The sequence below is a fragment of the Xenopus laevis genome, chromosome 5L, assembly GCF_017654675.1.
Source record: "Xenopus laevis strain J_2021 chromosome 5L, Xenopus_laevis_v10.1, whole genome shotgun sequence".
In the NCBI taxonomy this organism is placed as follows: Eukaryota; Metazoa; Chordata; class Amphibia; order Anura; family Pipidae; genus Xenopus; species Xenopus laevis.
In genome coordinates, this window is record NC_054379.1 from 162,472,438 (window position 1) to 162,491,489 (window position 19,052).

Here is a 19,052-nt window from a genome sequence, read left to right on the forward strand (position 1 = left end):
CTCCAAATAGGGTTGCCACCTGGTCGGTATTTTACCGGCCTGTAAAAATTATGGTTGACCCCAATGTTATTAATAGGAAAAAAAGATAAATATATAAGAAGGCCGGTTTCCAAAAAAGGTGGCAACCCTATCGCCAAACCAAGCCCAATGTCCATGGAAGCAGCAGAACGTAGACAGGAGTCAGGAAGGTGCACTTGGACAGAAGGTTGTTGGACATGTGTCTATTTTCAATATTTACTATATAAAGCGCTGATCTCCAGGGACATTACTAGGAGCTCATTACAACAAACTAGGCCTGACCCACAGACCCCCTGCAGAGACTTCAGGAAACAGGGAAGCTCCCCTGCTACATAATAACTGTAATGATGGATCACTGGCTCATTAGTCAGGCCCAATGGAGCACATTAAAGGGCATGTAAAGGGAAAAAAAATAAAATCCCATTTTTACTTTAATGAAAAAGAAACCTATCTCCAATATACTTTAATTAAAAAATGTGCACCATTTTTATAAGAAACCTGACAATATGAAGTGAAATTCTCCCATCATTTACTGCTGTGGATAGGAATTGTTAGACGGTCCCTAACTGCTCTGCAGGGAAACAACCATACTTATGAACAGCAGGGGGAGCCCCCGCCTTACTTCCCAGCCATGTAGAACTTAATCAGCTTTGTTTGTTTCCCTGTTTTGATAATTTATGATGATCCCTAAGCAGCCCAGACCACACTGAGCATGTGCACAGTCTTGGTCTTGCAAAGATGTTTAACAAAGTTACAAGATGGTGACCCCCTGTAGCCAACTTTGAAAGCATAAATCATTTGTTTGATTAGGCTTGTGGGGCAGTAAGTTCATGTTTATGTTTAGTATACAAAATACAGCATTTCTAGCCTTATTCTATTTTAGACTTTACTTTAACTTTAATTTCTATAGAAACACGTCAACTAAAAACTGTCATTACGACACATACACATGGCAGTCAGGGGGCAGATATTATTATGCTGTTAAATTAATCAGCCACAGAAAACCATCCAGCTAAAGGGAGTTTCCTCTCTACCCAGTAGGTTGGGGGGAGGGGCTTATATTTTGGTTGGGTTCCTGAGATCACTTCAATTCTTGGGTGGTGATTCTGATTCACCAAATTCATTTGGGGCCACTGAGAAGAAGTTTTAGACCATATTAGGTCTTTTCTAATTAAAGGGCACCTTGTGTCCTCATGGCGTGGGCTAGTGATGTGCCTTCTCCTACACTAAATCTTCGGGTCACAGGTGGGTCTGTGTTGAGCTCTTCTCCTGCTCTCCCCGCCCACGACCTAGCACTGATGGCTTCGGGCACCTAAATTTATAGACTCACACCTGCACCCATTGCTTTTGTGACATTGGGGCTGGTCAGGCGCAGGTCTATAAATAAAGAGGGCACGGCGGGCAGGTTGGGAGGGGGAGGGTTAGTGTCGGGTGTGAGTCGAGAATTTCTCGTCCTGCACACCACTAGCATGGGCTATGGCTCTCTCTGCACCCAGGGCACCCAGACCCCAGTGAGAAGTGCTCCCTGCATGACCAGTTAGAGGCAGGGTGCTACTGGGCCAGTGGGACACCTGGTAAAAGCCTGGTGGATCCAGGCCCTCGTGGTGCCCCACTGACTCAGACCTGCACCCATTTATGGCCCATGCTGCCCCCTGATTTCAACCCCCCATCCCTGACCGTGGCTGCAACTACAGGACAGATACTACTGGGGCTTAAAGAGGGGGTTGTGACTGAGGAGGGGAGCTTGTAGGGGGTGGCAGAGACAGGGGGCCAGAGGTGGGGGCCTGTGGCAAAAGCCCTGGGGGTCTCCGACCCTCCAGTCCGATGCTGGTTAGAGGCGCACCATTGTGTCTCTTGTACTTTTGCCATCAGTTGACTCCCAAATTTTTGCATTGAACTCCATTGCTTAAAGGAAAAGTCAAACAAAGACATGTTTGAAACTCATCTCATGTCCAGCTGAGGGGCGGGTCCTGTTCTCTCTTTAGGGCAGCGACACACGTGGAGATTCGGGGAGATTTAGTCGCCCGGCGACAAATTGCCTCTTCTTCAGGCAACTAATCTCATCGCAATGCCTCCCTGGGCTACAGTCTAAATCGCCGGCAGGATGGCACTCGCTCGGTTCATTTTCCAAAGTCGCCCGAAGTTTCCTAATGAAGCGATTTCGATTCTAGCCGGCAGGAAGGCATTGTGGGGAGATTAGTCGCCTGAAGCAGAGGCAATTTGTCGCCGGGTGACTAAATCTCCCCGAATATTAACGTGTGTGTCAACGTTTCTTTCAACTGTTAGAAATGCCAATTATTGCCTTTTTCTTTGAGGAAACTCATTATTCCAAAATGCCTTTCTTTTTCTTCTTTTTTCTATATAAGAGATTTACTGATGATGTTTTTAGCTTTTTTTGTCTTATTTACTTTTATACAATTTTTTTATAATAACCATTTATTTGTTAGCGAATTACGGGGTGGGGGTGGGGAAGCGGCTTTTACTAAAAAAAACCCCGGTTTGGTCCCTTTTTATTTTGTAGATTGTTTGGATAATGGAGAGGATTGTGTATCATTGTAGGCCGGCGTATATACAATAAAATAACATGCGCACAATGGGGAATGTGTCGTTGCTTTTCTTAATGACCGACCAGGAGTTAATGCCATAAATGACCCTTATACTGGGGAACTGGTATATTTCTGTGCTGCTTGAGCCCTCGTCCTGACCCCTTATGATCAATTCAGCAGCAATTTTCTCCCAAAATCTCGAACTTGCATTTCCAATAATTGATTCTCTTTCCAAAGGGTAAGTTAAATTGCATCACTGTTCCAGGTGCCGCTGTTAGAACTTGTACAGTTGGACTCGTCCCCTAATTTGTTTTTATAATAACAGCAATTATCTCATCTCCTGGAGAAGGTAATGTGCCAACAGGGGGCAGGGCGCAGCGATTTGGCTTTGGTTTGTCACTTAGGGCAATGGCAAAGATAATTGGGATAAAATGACTTAATTCCAATATTAATCAAATAGAAATCTGACAGTCGTTTGGCATATTTTATATTTACTGGCCTGTAAAAAAAAAAAGAGATGGGGCCCCTGGCAAACGCTTGTGAGACACCAATAACGGGTGTCAGTGGTACCAGCTGTAGTTGAACTGTAACTCCCATAGTTCCATGAACAACCTTTTGCTGGACTGTCTGTGAGACGCTGGGAGTTGTAATCAACAACTATTGTGAGACTGTAACAAAAAGAGTATCTGTTCCACAATATCAAATATCCTTTGTAATGACACTTGGTCCCAGGGCAAATGCCATTTCTGCCCTACTCTAAACCAACCTTCGGCAAAACTGGATATAGAATATGGGCTGATATCTTGTATCTCTCGTGGGAACAAAATAATCTCACCATGACAACAACTGTTTGTGATTAGTAATGCCAGGGGCACATTCCTTTTCCCACTAATGATGCGTAAAGATGTCACATGGTGAAACTTATGTTTAAATAATGTAGCCTTTATTATAAAATAGCGTATGGGAAGTCACATCTATAACCTGCACATAATCAAACCTTTATATGGTCACAGAACAACCCCTCAGTGACTTCTAATATCCTTATCATTTACAGTAGGGGGTACATTATCCCTTATAATACATGAGTGATACTCAGAGTTCCCTGTATAACTCAGCCTGCAGCCTTGTGCCTTTATATGGTCACAGAACAACCCCTCAGTGACTTCTAATATCCTTATCATTTACAGTAGGGGGTACATTATCCCTTATAATACATGAGTGATACTCAGAGTTCCCTGTATAACTCAGCCTGCAGCCTTGTGCCTTTATATGGTCACAGAACAACCCCTCAGTGACTTCTAATATCCTTATCATTTACAGTAGGGGGTACATTATCCCTTATAATACATGAGTGATACTCAGAGTTCCCCGTATAACTCAGCCTGCAGCCTTGTGCCTTTATATGGTCACAGAACAACCCCTCAGTGACTTCTAATATCCTTATCATTTAAAGTAGGGGGTACATTATCCCTTATAATACATGAGTGATACTCAGAGTTCCCTGTATAACTCAGCCTGCAGCCTTGTGCCTTTATATGGTCACAGAACCCCTCAGTGACTTCTAATATCCTTATCATTTACAGTAGGGGGTACATTATCCCTTATAATACATGAATGATACTCAGAGTTCCCCGTATAACTCAGCCTGCAGCCTTGTGCCTTTATATGGTCACAGAACAACCCCTCAGTGACTTCTAATATCCTTATCATTTACAGTAGGGGGTATATTATCCCTTATAATACATGAGTGATACTCAGAGTTCCCTGTATAACTCAGCCTGCAGCCTTGTGCCTTTATATGGTCACAGAACAACCCCTCAGTGACTTCTAATATCCTTATCATTTACAGTAGGGGGTACATTATCCCTTATAATACATGAGTGATACTCAGAGTTCCCTGTATAACTCAGCCTGCAGCCTTGTGCCTTTATATGGTCACAGAACAACCCCTCAGTGACTTCTAATATCCTTATCATTTACAGTAGGGGGTACATTATCCCTTATAATACATGAGTGATACTCAGAGTTCCCTGTATAACTCAGCCTGCAGCCTTGTGCCTTTATATGGTAACAGAACAACCCCTCAGTGACTTCTAATATCCTTATCATTTACAGTAGGGGGTACATTATCCCTTATAATACATGAGTGATACTCAGAGTTCCCTGTATAACTCAGCCTGCAGCCTTGTGCCTTTATATGGTCACAGAACAACCCCTCAGTGACTTCTAATATCCTTATCATTTACAGTAGGGGGTACATTATCCCTTATAATACATGAGTGATACTCAGAGTTCCCTGTATAACTCAGCCTGCAGCCTTGTGCCTTTATATGGTCACAGAACAACCCCTCAGTGACTTCTAATATCCTTATCATTTACAGTAGGGGGTACATTATCCCTTATAATACATGAGTGATACTCAGAGTTCCCTGTATAACTCAGCCTGCAGCCTTGTGCCTTTATATGGTAACAGAACAACCCCTCAGTGACTTCTAATATCCTTATCATTTACAGTAGGGGGTACATTATCCCTTATAATACATGAGTGATACTCAGAGTTCCCTGTATAACTCAGCCTGCAGCCTTGTGCCTTTATATGGTCACAGACCCCCTAAGAGACTTCTAATATCCTTATCATTTACAGTAGGGGGTACATTATCCCTTATAATACATGTGATACTCAGAGTTCCCTGTATAACTCAGCCTGCAGCCTTGTGTCTTTATATGGTTACAGAACCCCTCAGTGACATATAATATCCTTATCATTTACAGTAGGGGGTGCAGCTTACTCTCTGAGTGAAAGTGATATCTGGAGCCCATTGTTGCAGTTCCTGTGTCAGTAACACAATCCAACCTGCAGTTAGTCAATTTGTCTCTGCATTCTTCCCAGTGACCTTTTAACAACAGATGACATATAATAATACTATAATAAGCAGAGCACAGGGCATATAGTGAGGCACAGAGCACAATTGTCTTCATCTTGTCACTCCCAGGAATAACAAGTACAAACCTGATAACACAACCCACCTTGTTATTTTGTTTCCTGTTCTTTACTTGTTCTTACTCGTGAGTCTCTCCCATCACATTTCATCTCATTATCCCGGGTGCCTATAACCCTGTACAGTAACTGAGGTTATGCTAATGGAAAGTAACTACCTAGATCTGCCTGCTCCCTCTTCCATAGGCAGCAATAACAACAGCGCCACCTATCTGCACGATTACAAGGCAAGAGACTATTGACCAAGAAAAGGCTGATTTCTGCAAATTCCAACTTTTAATTAAAACACATTGGGGTCATTTATCAACACTGGGCAAATTTGCCCATGGGCAATAACCCATTGCAACCAATCAGATTGTTGCATTCATTGTTCTTGCAGCTGGCTTAAAAAGCTAATCACTGATTGGTTGCTATGGGTAACTGCCCATGGGCAAATTTGCCCAGTGTTGATAAACGAACCCCATTGATTATGTAAATTAGAGATGCACCAAATCCACTGATTTGGATATGGCCGAATCCTCGAATCCTTCATGAAATATTCAGACCAATACCTGAGCTGAATCCTAATTTTGCAAGTTTGCATATTAGGGACAGAAAGGGAAAAAGTTACATGATTTCCCTTCCTGACCCTAATTTACATATGCAAACTAGCATTCAAATTCAGTTTGGCCAGGCACAAGGATTTGGCGAATCTGAATCCTGCTGAAAAAGGCTGAATCCTGTCCGAATCCCAAACTGAATCCTGGGTTCGATGCATCCCTATTATGTATGTATTATTATCAGTGAGACTGTCCGACAGTGAGGAAAGTCTTTCATGAACTGACACACTGGCATACCTCCCAACTGTCCCTTTTTCAGAGGGACAGTCCCTCTTTTGACAGCTCAACCCGCAGTCCCTCATTTGTACTGGAAAGTCCCTCTCTTCTCTGCACTGAACAGCCAGAAAAAGAAACAAAGTTTCTAACTTAATTGGCTTTTGGCAGAGAGGCCAGTACAGCTAACAGGTGCAACTAAGATGCTTTATAACAATTTTGAGATAAGAAAATAAGTAATTTTAACAGTTTAGATAAGGAGAAATATTTTCAAACTTTTATAACCTGCCAAACTTTGTAAAATGAACATGGTAATTAGGGGGTGTGGCCACAAAAATGGGTGTGGTCAAATAAAATTCACTGCGCTACATGACAATCATTTTTTTGTCCCTCTTTTTACTTCCAAAATGTTGGGAGGTATGCACTGGGGCTCATTTATAAACAATGGGCAGATTTTCATCTGGGCAGTAACCCATAGCAACCAATCAGTGATTCCTCCTTTTGCCTAGTTGCTGGGCAAAAGCCCATGTATCTAGTTTAAAAGACCAGTAACATAAAAAAAAAATTAAAAAAATGTGTTTCTACTAAAAAAAAACACCAGGACAGTTTTAACTTTAAATTCGCAAAGTCTTTTTTAAGAAATTACTTACCGATTCTCTGCTTGCGCTCCTCTTCAGAAACGACGATCCATTGTGCAGCGGTCGATTTCTCCTCCCTGCTTTCCTTATAGGAGATAGCAAGGGAGGAGAAATCAAGCGCCGCACGATGGATCGTCGCCGTTTCTGAAGAGGAGCGCAAGCAGAGAATCGGTAAGTAATTTCTTAATAAAGACATTGCGAATTTAAAGCTAAAACTGGTGGGGGGTTTTCGTTAAGTCAAAAAAAAAATTTTTTTAAATGTTTTATGTTACAGGTCCTTTAAGTATTTACACAACCAGTGTTATTGGCCAAGAGGTGTAATGACCACTTCCTACCACACTACAATAAAGTGCTGGGAAAGGGGTGGATCTTCCTCTTTGGCTGCTGGTGACCTCAGTGTCGGACTGGCCCACTGGGATACCAGGAAAACTCCCGGTGGGCCCAGGCATCAGTGGACCCTTTTGCTTCTAATGATTTAGCCTATTCCATGGTCATTCCCTATTTCTTTAAGGGAACAAAATGCTTAATAATGGAAGACAATAGTAAGTAGATATGAAAGACTAGCAGAATAAAGAGGTTGAGTGCGGAATAATTGTTTGGAAAGTGGGCCCATGGTCTAAGGTTTTCTGGTGGGCCTCTGGCATCCCAGTCCAACACTGGTGTTCTTACCTACTAGCTGTTCCCATTGAGTCTGGGTACACCAAGGCCCAGTAAAGCCAATTGCCTTAAAGGAACGGCACCTTTGGTGATTAAGTCACAGACCAGGGAACCCCGTTTAGCTAGAACAGGATAGTTCTGTAATAGACTCTCTAGGAGAGTAAGATAGAGAGTACAGAAAGTGAGAGCAGCTTTGTGCTCCATCGAGGATCAGTAGCAGCGAGCAGCTTCCCAAGGCTCCTAGATTGCCTTTAATGAAGGGATCACAGTGGATAGGGATCAGGCTTAGACTCCTTCTCCCTGACCCCTCCACTGGGTGAAATCCAGATCACTTTGAGGTATATCTGCCTGAGGGAATTGATTTACGATTGACTACTATGCCTTATGGGAGTCACCTCCTTCATGCTGTGTCATCTGTCTGTTCTATCCTCATCTGATGTTATGTTACATCTGCTAATACCTCAAACTCTGTGAGAAACCCTGGGGTCGTTGTCTTGGACTAATAAACCCTCCTTTTTGTTTCATTATAAGAACCTGCTGGCGTCCAATCATTCCTATTTTGCTGTACAGTAGCCTGAGAGTTGTAGTTCTACTAAACCTTTATGGGAATCTTCCACTTAGAGAAGGCCCTGATCCTGATGTGTGAGTCGCAATGTAACCCATGCTCCTATCACTAGCTGGACACTTAACTACTTGTGGTCTGGATAGCCCAGAATAGCGCTACATATCCTATTGTATTAATCGGACGCATAAACACGTACCACCGTCACATACCGAGGAGACTTGTAGTCGCACATTTAGAAAGCCTCAACTGCTCATAGCATTGCCACCTGTACAGTTTTGACCTGGAGAGTCTGGTTTTTTAAATGGTTTCGAAACCCCCGGCACAGTTTGTACGATTTGATGAAAAACCCGGACAAATTCCAGCAAATCACAATCATAACCTCCCAATGTCACAGGCCCTTACACTTTAAGTACTGAAGAAAACACAGAATAAACATTATGGAATTTAATTGTATATGTGTAAACTTTTCCTTTAATGGGGAGAATACAAATCAGAGCATTGAACATAATCGTCTTCTGAAATCTTTAACTTTACAGAAGGGGGGTGGGTTATGGTTAGGAATCTTGATATGAAAAGCAGGAAGCCTGAAACTTGAGGAATGTGTCCTGTGATACCCATCAGCTCCTTTCTATAAATACACAAAAGTCAGTAACTTCTAATATCCTTATCATTTACAGTAGGGGGTACATTATCTCTTATAATACATGAGTGATACTCAGAGTTCCCTGTATAACTCATCCTGCGGCCTTGTGTCTTTATATGGTCACAGAACAACCCCTCAGTGACTTCTAATATCCTTATCATTTACAGTAGGGGGTACATTATCCCTTATAATACATGAGTGATACTCAGAGTTCCCTGTATAACTCAGCCTGCAGCCTTGTGCCTTTATATGGTCACAGAACCCCTCAGTGACTTCTAATATCCTTATCATTTACAGTAGGGGGTACATTATCCCTTATAATACATGAGTGATACTCAGAGTTCCCTGTATAACTCATCCTGCGGCCTTGTGTCTTTATATGGTCACAGAACAACCCCTAAGTGACTTCTAATATCCTTATCATTTACAATAGGGGGTACATTATCCCTTATAATACATGAGTGATACTCAGAGTTCCCTGTATAACTCAGCCTGCAGCCTTGTGCCTTTATATGGTCACAGAACAACCCCTCAGTGACTTCTAATATCCTTATCATTTACAATAGGGGGTACATTATCCCTTATAATACATGAGTGATACTCAGAGTTCCCTGTATAACTCAGCCTGCAGCCTTGTGCCTTTATATGGTCACAGAACAACCCCTCAGTGACTTCTAATATCCTTATCATTTACAATAGGGGGTACATTATCCCTTATAATACATGAGTGATACTCAGAGTTCCCTGTATAATTCAGCCTGCAGCCTTGTGCCTTTATATGGTCACAGAACCCCTAAGAGACTTCTAATATCCTTATCATTTACAGTAGGGGGTACAATATCCCTAATAATACATGTGATACTCAGAGTTCCCTATATAACTCAGCCTGCAGCCTTGTGCCTTTATATGGTCACAGAACCCCTAAGAGACTTCTAATATCCTTATCATTTACAGTAGGGGGTACATTATCCCTTATAATACATGAGTGATACTCAAGAGTTCCCTGTATAACTCAGCCTGCATCCTTGTGCCTTTATATGGTCACAGAACAACCCCTCAGTGACTTCTAATATACTTATCATTTACAGTAGGGGGTACATTATCCCTTATAATACATGAGTGATACTCAGAGTTCCCTCTATAACTCAGCCTGCAGCCTTGTGCCTTTATATGGTCACAGAACAACCCCTCAGTGACTTCTAATATCCTTATCATTTACAGTAGGGGGTACATTATCCCTTATAATACATGAGTGATACTCAGAGTTCCCTGTATAACTCAGCCTGCAGCCACAACCACATTATTGAAATGTTCTAGAACAGCTTTATGGACAGATATTGAAATGATTCTGATTCTCTGTTTAAACTCCAGCCATAAAGCATGACAGAACTGTTGTGTTTCTTACGGTCACATGATAATAAGGAATCACCTGGGGAAGTAACAATTTGAGCAGAAGGAAAATGAAATCACTTTCTCGTTGATGTTATAGGTTAATAATAGTTTCGGATGAACCTGTCTCTGTGTTTGTCTTTGTGTTGCACTTGGCCTATAATAAAGGCAGTCACTCAACAGGGGGATTTTGTACTTAGTGCAGCCAAATGAGCCAAATGAGTTTTCCCTTGGTACAGAGCCAGCAGCAGACAATAAGAGGCAATAAACTGATTTTGGGAACATCTGCCAGAGCCGGATCTTAGACATTACGTCTTACTGTACCACAGCAACAGCCACAACCCACAGTTCATCCTCACAATGACTCTGCAGGCGAGTGGAAACTTGGCAGGACAAAGAGTTGTTACCCCCGTCTGGGAGCTGAACTGCTGCACAAAGAGATCATCTCCAACTGTCATCACTAGTACCTGCATATAAATGATATAATGTATGACATTGTGCTGGAAATCTGTCTGTCTGTCTGTCTGTCTAAAGAGCAGAGGAGGCACCAGGTAAACAGCGGTGGAGGGACAAGAGGGCATGGAAGGAGAGTAGAAGAGAATTGTGGTTGAACAAAAGATAGGGGAGAAAAGAGGGAAGAGCATTAAAAAAAATCAGAAATGTAAAAGTAAACTTTGGTCTTTGGGTGTGAAAGGGTGTTTGGAAGAGGATGGTAAAGGTGGTGGAAACCCAATTAAATAAGTTGTATGAGGGGCCCCAGGGTTTAATTAATATGATGCAGTGATCTTACTGATATGTCTGTGGTTAATGTGATGCTCTGAAATCCATTTTACATACTGGTCTTAACGGCCTGTTCAGAATAAATTCAGTGCTCTCCATTTGTTCCAGTGATCTTACTGGCATATACCAAGGTAAATTAATGAGCATTATCACATTTTCTGCAGTAATCTTACAGGCATTTCTGGGCTTGATGCAATGCTTCGATTCCATTTTCTGCAGTAATTCTACTGGCATTAAGTCAGTGCTCTGAATCCCATTTCTGCAGTGATCTTATTGGTATGTCTGGGTAAGGAGTTGCTCTTGGGTTAATGCAAAGTTCATTATTCTTTCTTCTCCAATGATCTGTATTTAGCTACATCCATTCTTCTGGAGTGGCCTCATTGGTATGTCTGCGGTTAATGCAATGCTCTGAATCCATTCTCTGCAGTGACCTCATTGGTATATCTGGTGCAATTGCGATCTCTGCACTGGAGTCGTGGACCACCCCCTGTCCGTCGATGAAAAGGTGAGTGCAGTGGGGACGAGGGGGCAGCAAAGGGAAGCCCGTCTCGGGTGGCAAAATGGGCAAGATCACCCCTGATCTGGGGTAATGCAATGCTCTGAATCCATTTTCTGCAGTGATCTTATTGGTATGTCTGGGATTAATGCAATGCTCTGAATCCATTTTCTGCAGTGATCTTATTAGTAAGACTAGGATTAATGCAATGCTCTGAATCCATTTTCTGCATTGATTTTATTGGTAAATCTGGGATTAATGCAATGCTCTGACTTCATTTTCTGCAGTGATTTTATTGGTATCTCTGGAAATAATGCAATGCTCTGAATCCATTTTCTGCAGTGACCTCATTGGTAAATCTGGGATAAATGTAATGCTCTGAATCCATTTTCTGCAGTGACTTCATTGGTATATCTGGGATAATGCAATGCCCTCAGTCCATTTTCTGCAGTGATGGTAAATCTGAGATTAATGCAATGCTCTGAATCCATTTTCTGCAGTGATCTTATTGGTATGTCTGGGATTAATGCAATGCTCTGAATCCATTTTCAGCAGTGACCTCATTGGTAAATCTGGAATAAATAAAATGCTCTGTATCCATTTTCTGCAGTGACTTCATTGGTATATCTGGGATAAATCAATGCCCTGGGTCCATTTTCTGCAGTGATCTTATTGGTAAATCTGAGATTAATGCAATACTCTGAATCCATTTTCTGCAGTGATCTTATTGGTAAATCTGGGATTAATGCAATGCTCTGAATCCATTTTCTGCAGTGACCTCATTGGTAAATCTGGGATAATGCAATGCTCTGAATCCATATTCTGTAGTGACTTCATTGGTATGTCTGGAATAATGCAATGCCCCGAGTCCATGTTCTGCAGTGATTATATTGGTAAATCTGGGATTAATGCAATGCTGTAAATCCATTTTCTGCAGTGATTTTATTGGTAAACCTGGGATTAATGCAATGCTCTGAATCCATTTTATGCAGTGATCTTATTGGTATATATGGGATTAATGCAATGCTGTAAATCCATTTTCTGCAGTGATCTTATTGGTATATATGGGATTAATGCAATGCTCTGAATCCATTTTCTGCAGTAATTTTATTGGTATATATGGGATTAATGCAATGCTCTGAATCCATCCATTCAGTGATCTTATTGGTATGTCTGGGTTATGCAGTACTCATTAAAGTGTCAAAATGGGTGGTACCATAATAATGACATTGGGGTCTAATTTATGCCACTAATATTTCACAGTTGCCTTGGGGTGTATATTTTCTTCAGATATCCTCAATCCTAATCATTTCCTTATCCGTGAGAGCTGAATAATTTCCCATCACTGAAACATAATGAACTTGAATGAAACGCATCAGGTATAATGGATATATGTGAGATCTGAGCACATTCCTAAGGGTTCCCAGGATTAATCCTTTTTTTAGTAAAGAGGGACACAAAAATGCGCACGAGGGATCCATCATCTGCTTATTGTGTGTTTCCTTTCATGTGCAACAACTTGTTCCATAATTCAAGATCATTCATTTTCCTATCTGATTTATAGGCTGGGGAGGGGCTTTGATCATATATAAATTCCTAATTCCATAGTTCCTTAAAGGGGTTGTTCACCTTTAAATTAACTGTTAGTATGATGTAGAGAGGGATATTCTGAAACAATTTGCAATTGGTTTTCATTTTTTATTATTTGTGGTTTTTGTATTATTTAGATTTTTATTCAGCAGCTCTCCAGTTTGTAATTTCAGCAATCTGGTTGCTAGGGTCCAAATTATCCTAGCAACCATGCACTGATTGGAATAAGAGACTGGAATATGAATAGGAGAGGCCTGAATAGAAAGATGAGCAACATAAAGTAGCAATAACAATAAATTTGTAGCTTTACAATAGCAGCAATGATCCAGGACTTCAAACTTGTCACAGGGGGTCACCATCTTGGAAAGTGTCTGTGACACTCACATGCTCAGTGGGCTCTGATTGGCTGTTGAGAAGCTAAGCTTAGGGCTCGTCACTAATTATCCAGCAGAAAATGACCTTCCCTGGCTGTAATATAAGCTGATGCTACAGGTTTGCTGATTATTCAATTCTGATGCTAATTGCACTGGTTTCTGTGCTGCCATGTAGTAATTATCTGTATTAATTACTAATCAGCCTTATATTGTGACATTTCTATTCTATGTGTACTGTATATTGTGAGTGGGTCCCTAAGCTCAGTAAGTGACAGCAGCACAGAGCATGTACAGTGAATCAGCAGAAAAGAAGATGGGGAGCTACTGGGGCATCTTTGGAGACACAGATCTTTACTGCTAAAGGGCTGTGGTTGCCTTGGGCTGGTACAGAAGCACAAAACATCATGTACAACATTTCTAGCTACTTCTTTAGTTAGGCTTTAGTTCTCCTTTAAGTCATGGAGAAAGCTTTTGAGGGATTCGTTCTTAATCTTTACCAAAGAAGTGATCCAGGGGAATGGAATATAAAGAATATTTCTTTCAGATGAACTGAACCCTTTTACTGGCTGAGCTGAACAGTAGAAAGCTGAAGAGAACAGAATACAGACCTATGACTGCTTTGCTATGCGAGATCTGACTGATGATCATTTATCACATTGCACTAAAGGAATGAGCCACCAGGTGTCAGTAAAGTATAACAAAAACAGTTGTGAGAATAGCAGAGCTTAGCCGTGGTGTAGGTCTCTATTTACGAAAGAAAAAAAATCTATTTCATATGTGACAATATAAAATTATATATATATATATATTGAGCATGCTTGCCATTTCATGAAGTTTTATAAATCTGCTAATAAACTGCTAATAAAATGAATGCTAAACAACAGTGCCACCTGCTGGTCATGTTGACTCTCCACAGTCAGGAAAATGTAACCCCTATCTTTTCCCAGACCTACTTTTCTCTGGACTTTAGACTGTTAACCATTGACCAACATGTGGCTGTGTTGTTAAATTTTAAAAACATTTAGTATTTTAAAAAACATGCTACTATAGTTTATATAAACAAGCTGCTGTGTAGCCATGGGGGCAGCCATTCAAGCACAGGATACACAGTAGATAACAGTTAAGTACTACTATAGTTTATATAAACAAGCTGTTGTGTAGCCATGGGGGCAGCCATTCAAGCACAGGATACACAGTAGATAACAGATAAGTACTACTATGGTTTATATAAACAAGCTGCTGTGTAGCCATGGGGACAGCCATTCAAGCACAGGATACACAGTAGATAACAGATAAGTACTACTATGGTTTATATAAACAAGCTGTTGTGTAGCCATGGGGGCAGCCATTCAAGCACAGGATACACAGTAGATAACAGATAAGTACTACTATAGTTTATATAAACAAGCTGCTGTGTAGCCATGGGGGCAGCCATTCAAGCACAGGATACACAGTAGATAACAGTTAAGTACTACTATAGTTTATATAAACAAGCTGTTGTGTAGCCATGGGGGCAGCCATTCAAGCACAGGATACACAGTAGATAACAGATAAGTACTACTATAGTTTATATAAACAAGCTGCTGTGTAGCCATGGGGGCAGCCATTCAAGCACAGGATACACAGTAGATAACAGTTAAGTACTACTATAGTTTATATAAACAAGCTGTTGTGTAGCCATGGGGGCAGCCATTCAAGCACAGGATACACAGTAGATAACAGATATGTACTACTATAGTTTATATAAACAAGCTGCTGTGTAGCCATGGGGGCAGCCATTCAAGCACAGGATACACAGTAGATAACAGATAAGTACTACTATAGTTTATATAAACAAGCTGCTGTGTAGCCATGGGGGCAGCCATTCAAGCACAGGATACACAGTAGATAACAGTTAAGTACTACTATAGTTTATATAAACAAGCTGCTGTGTAGTCATGGGGGCAGCCATTCAAGCACAGTATACACAGTAGATAACAGTTAAGTACTACTATAGTTTATATAAACAAGCTGCTGTGTAGCCATGGGGGCAGCCATTCAAGCACAGGATACACAGTAGATAACAGATAAGTACTACTATAGTTTATATAAACAAGCTGTTGTGTAGCCATGGGGGCAGCCATTCAAGCACAGGATACACAGTAGATAACAGATAAGTACTACTATAGTTTATATAAACAAGCTGTTGTGTAGCCATGGGGGCAGCCATTCAAGCACAGGATACACAGTAGATAACAGATAAGTACTACTATAGTTTATATAAACAAGCTGCTGTGTAGCCATGGGGGCAGCCATTCAAGCACAGGATACACAGTAGATAACAGATAAGTACTACTATAGTTTATATAAACAAGCTGCTGTGTAGCCATGGGGGCAGCCATTCAAGCACAGGATACACAGTAGATAACAGATAAGTACTACTATAGTTTATATAAACAAGCTGCTGTGTAGCCATGGGGGCAGCCATTCAAGCACAGGATACACAGTAGATAACAGATAAGTACTACTATAGTTTATATAAACAAGCTGCTGTGTAGTCATGGGGGCAGCCATTCAAGCACAGGATACACAGTAGATAACAGTTAAGTACTACTATAGTTTATATAAACAAGCTGTTGTGTAGCCATGGGGGCAGCCATTCAAGCACAGGATACACAGTAGATAACAGATAAGTACTACTATAGTTTATATAAACAAGCTGCTGTGTAGCCATGGGGGCAGCCATTCAAGCACAGGATACACAGTAGATAACAGTTAAGAACTACTATAGTTTATATAAACAAGCTGTTGTGTAGCCATGGGGGCAGCCATTCAAGCACAGGATACACAGTAGATAACAGATAAGTACTACTATAGTTTATATAAACAAGCTGCTGTGTAGCCATGGGGGCAGCCATTCAAGCACAGGATACACAGTAGATAACAGATAAGTACTACTATAGTTTATATAAACAAGCTGCTGTGTAGCCATGGGGGCAGCCATTCAAGCACAGGATACACAGTAGATAACAGATAAGTATTACTATAGTTTATATAAACAAGCTGCTGTGTAGCCATTGGGGCAGCCATTCAAGCATAGGATACACAGTAGATAACAGTTAAGTACTACTATAGTTTATATAAACAAGCTGTTGTGTAGCCATGGGGGCAGCCATTCAAGCACAGGATACACAGTAGATAACAGATAAGTACTACTATAGTTTATATAAAAAAGCTGTTGTGTAGCCATGGGGGCAGCCATTCAAGCACAGGATACACAGTAGATAACAGATAAGTACTACTATAGTTTATATAAACAAGCTGTTGTGTAGCCATGGGGGCAGCCATTCAAGCACAGGATACACAGTAGATAACAGATAAGTACTACTATAGTTTATATAAACAAGCTGCTGTGTAGCCATGGGGGCAGCCATTCAAGCACAGGATACACAGTAGATAACAGATAAGTACTACTATAGTTTATATAAACAAGCTGTTGTGTAGCCATGGGGGCAGCCATTCAAGCACAGGATACACAGTAGATACAGATAAGTACTACTATAGTTTATATAAACAAGCTGTTGTGTAGCCATGGGGGCAGCCATTCAAGCACAGGATACACAGTAGATAAGAGATAATTACTACTATAGTTTATATAAACAAGCTGCTGTGTAGCCATGGGGGCAGCCATTCAAGCACAGGATACACAGTAGATAACAGATAAGTACTACTATAGTTTATATAAACAAGCTGTTGTGTAGCCATGGGGGCAGCCATTCAAGCACAGGATACACAGCAGCAGGGGCGCTCCACCAATGAGGCGAGTTGAGACACTCGCCTCAGGCGGCAGCGCCCCCCTGGTTGCAAGGGCCGCAAAAATGCCGCTCCTTGTAACTAAGAGCCGAATTTCCGGTTTTCAAACCGGAAATTCGGCTCTTCTAGCGCAGAGAGCGCTATTGCGCTCTCTGCACGAATCGTCGCGGACCGCCCCTGCCCTCTCCGGCGCTATAAAGGTTAGTGCCGGGAGGAGGGAAGGGGGCGGCGAAAGAAGGCCGCCTCAGGCGGCATTATAGCAAGAATCGCCCCTGCACAGCAGATACCATCACTGACCTTGGATACAAAGGAATCGTGGGAGCCTATCTAAGACTTTCACTTTCACCATGTTGCCGTTGTAGCAGCTCTGCTAAGATTCCACAGCAAGTATCAGCCTGTGACAAATCTATGTGCTACTGACATCTTGTGGTCACATGGAGGTATTACAGGATGCATTGGGTTTTGGTTGTAACTGGCTCCAAGATTATTAACAAGTATTAATAAAGTGGCAGTTGCTGTTGGTCTCTTCTATTTGTTATTGACAGTTTAGCCGTGTTTGTGGACATGATCACATACTGCTCCGAGGCTCAAGAGACCCGACTAGGCCACTGTTCATATTCGGGGACAATCTTTGGATAGGAAACACCATCCCACCCACACCGAATGTCAATTTCAATTTAGAATTTGGAATTTTGGCTTTTAATGTTACAAGGAGTGGCATTCTGTTACCCATGGTTAAAGGAGAACTAAAGCTTAACTAAAGAAGTATATTGTACATTATGTTTTGTGCTTCTGTACCAGCCCAAGGCAACCACAGCCCTTTAGCAGTAAAGATCTGTGTCTCCAAAGATGCCCCAGTAGCTCCCCATCTTCTTTTCTGCTGATTCACTGCACATGCTCTGTGCTGCTGTCACTTACTGAGCTTAGGGAGCCACTCACAATATACAGTACACATAGAATAGAAATGTCACAATATAAGACTGATTAGTAATTAATACAGATAATTACTACATGGCAGCACAGAAACCAGTGCAATTAGCATCAGAATTTAATAATCAGCAAACCTGTAACATCAGCTTATATTACAGCCAGGGAAGCTCATTTTCTGCTGGATAATTAGTGACGAGCCCTAAGCTTAGCTTCTCAACAGCCAATCAGAGCCCACTGAGCATGTGAGTGTCACAGACACTTTCCAAGATGGTGACCCCCTGTGACAAGTTTGAAGTCCTGGATCATTACTGCTATTGACAAGCTGAAACTTTAGCCTCGTGCAATAAGTTCACTATATAAAATATGGCATTTTTTCCTTATTCATTTTTAGGGTTTAGTTCTCCTTTAAGTGCGACACACTTTGCCTTTTATCATGAGCAGCTGATATGATACCAGCAATATCTATAATGTAGGAAACGCAGCCGCACTGTTACTTAACGTTATCCCTTTCCCCATTAGCCCCATGGATAAGAAAGGGTATTTGGAAGCTGTAATATTTTAGCTGGTTCCCCAGTTCATAGACTAGACAGAGGGTATTATTTAACTGTCAAATACTGTCTGGGTGTCAACCCTTGTTGAATGTCAGTCTGGCCATGCAGAAAGCTGGGACACACCCCTGAGGAGCAGCACCTCCTTCTACTGATTCCAACAAGTCCACCCGTCTGCCTTCTACAGGCCCGGACTGGCAATCTGTGGGTTCTGGCAAATGCCAGAGGGGCTGCTGTACGGCTCCATAGAAAGTCACCATATAGTGGGCTGGTAGG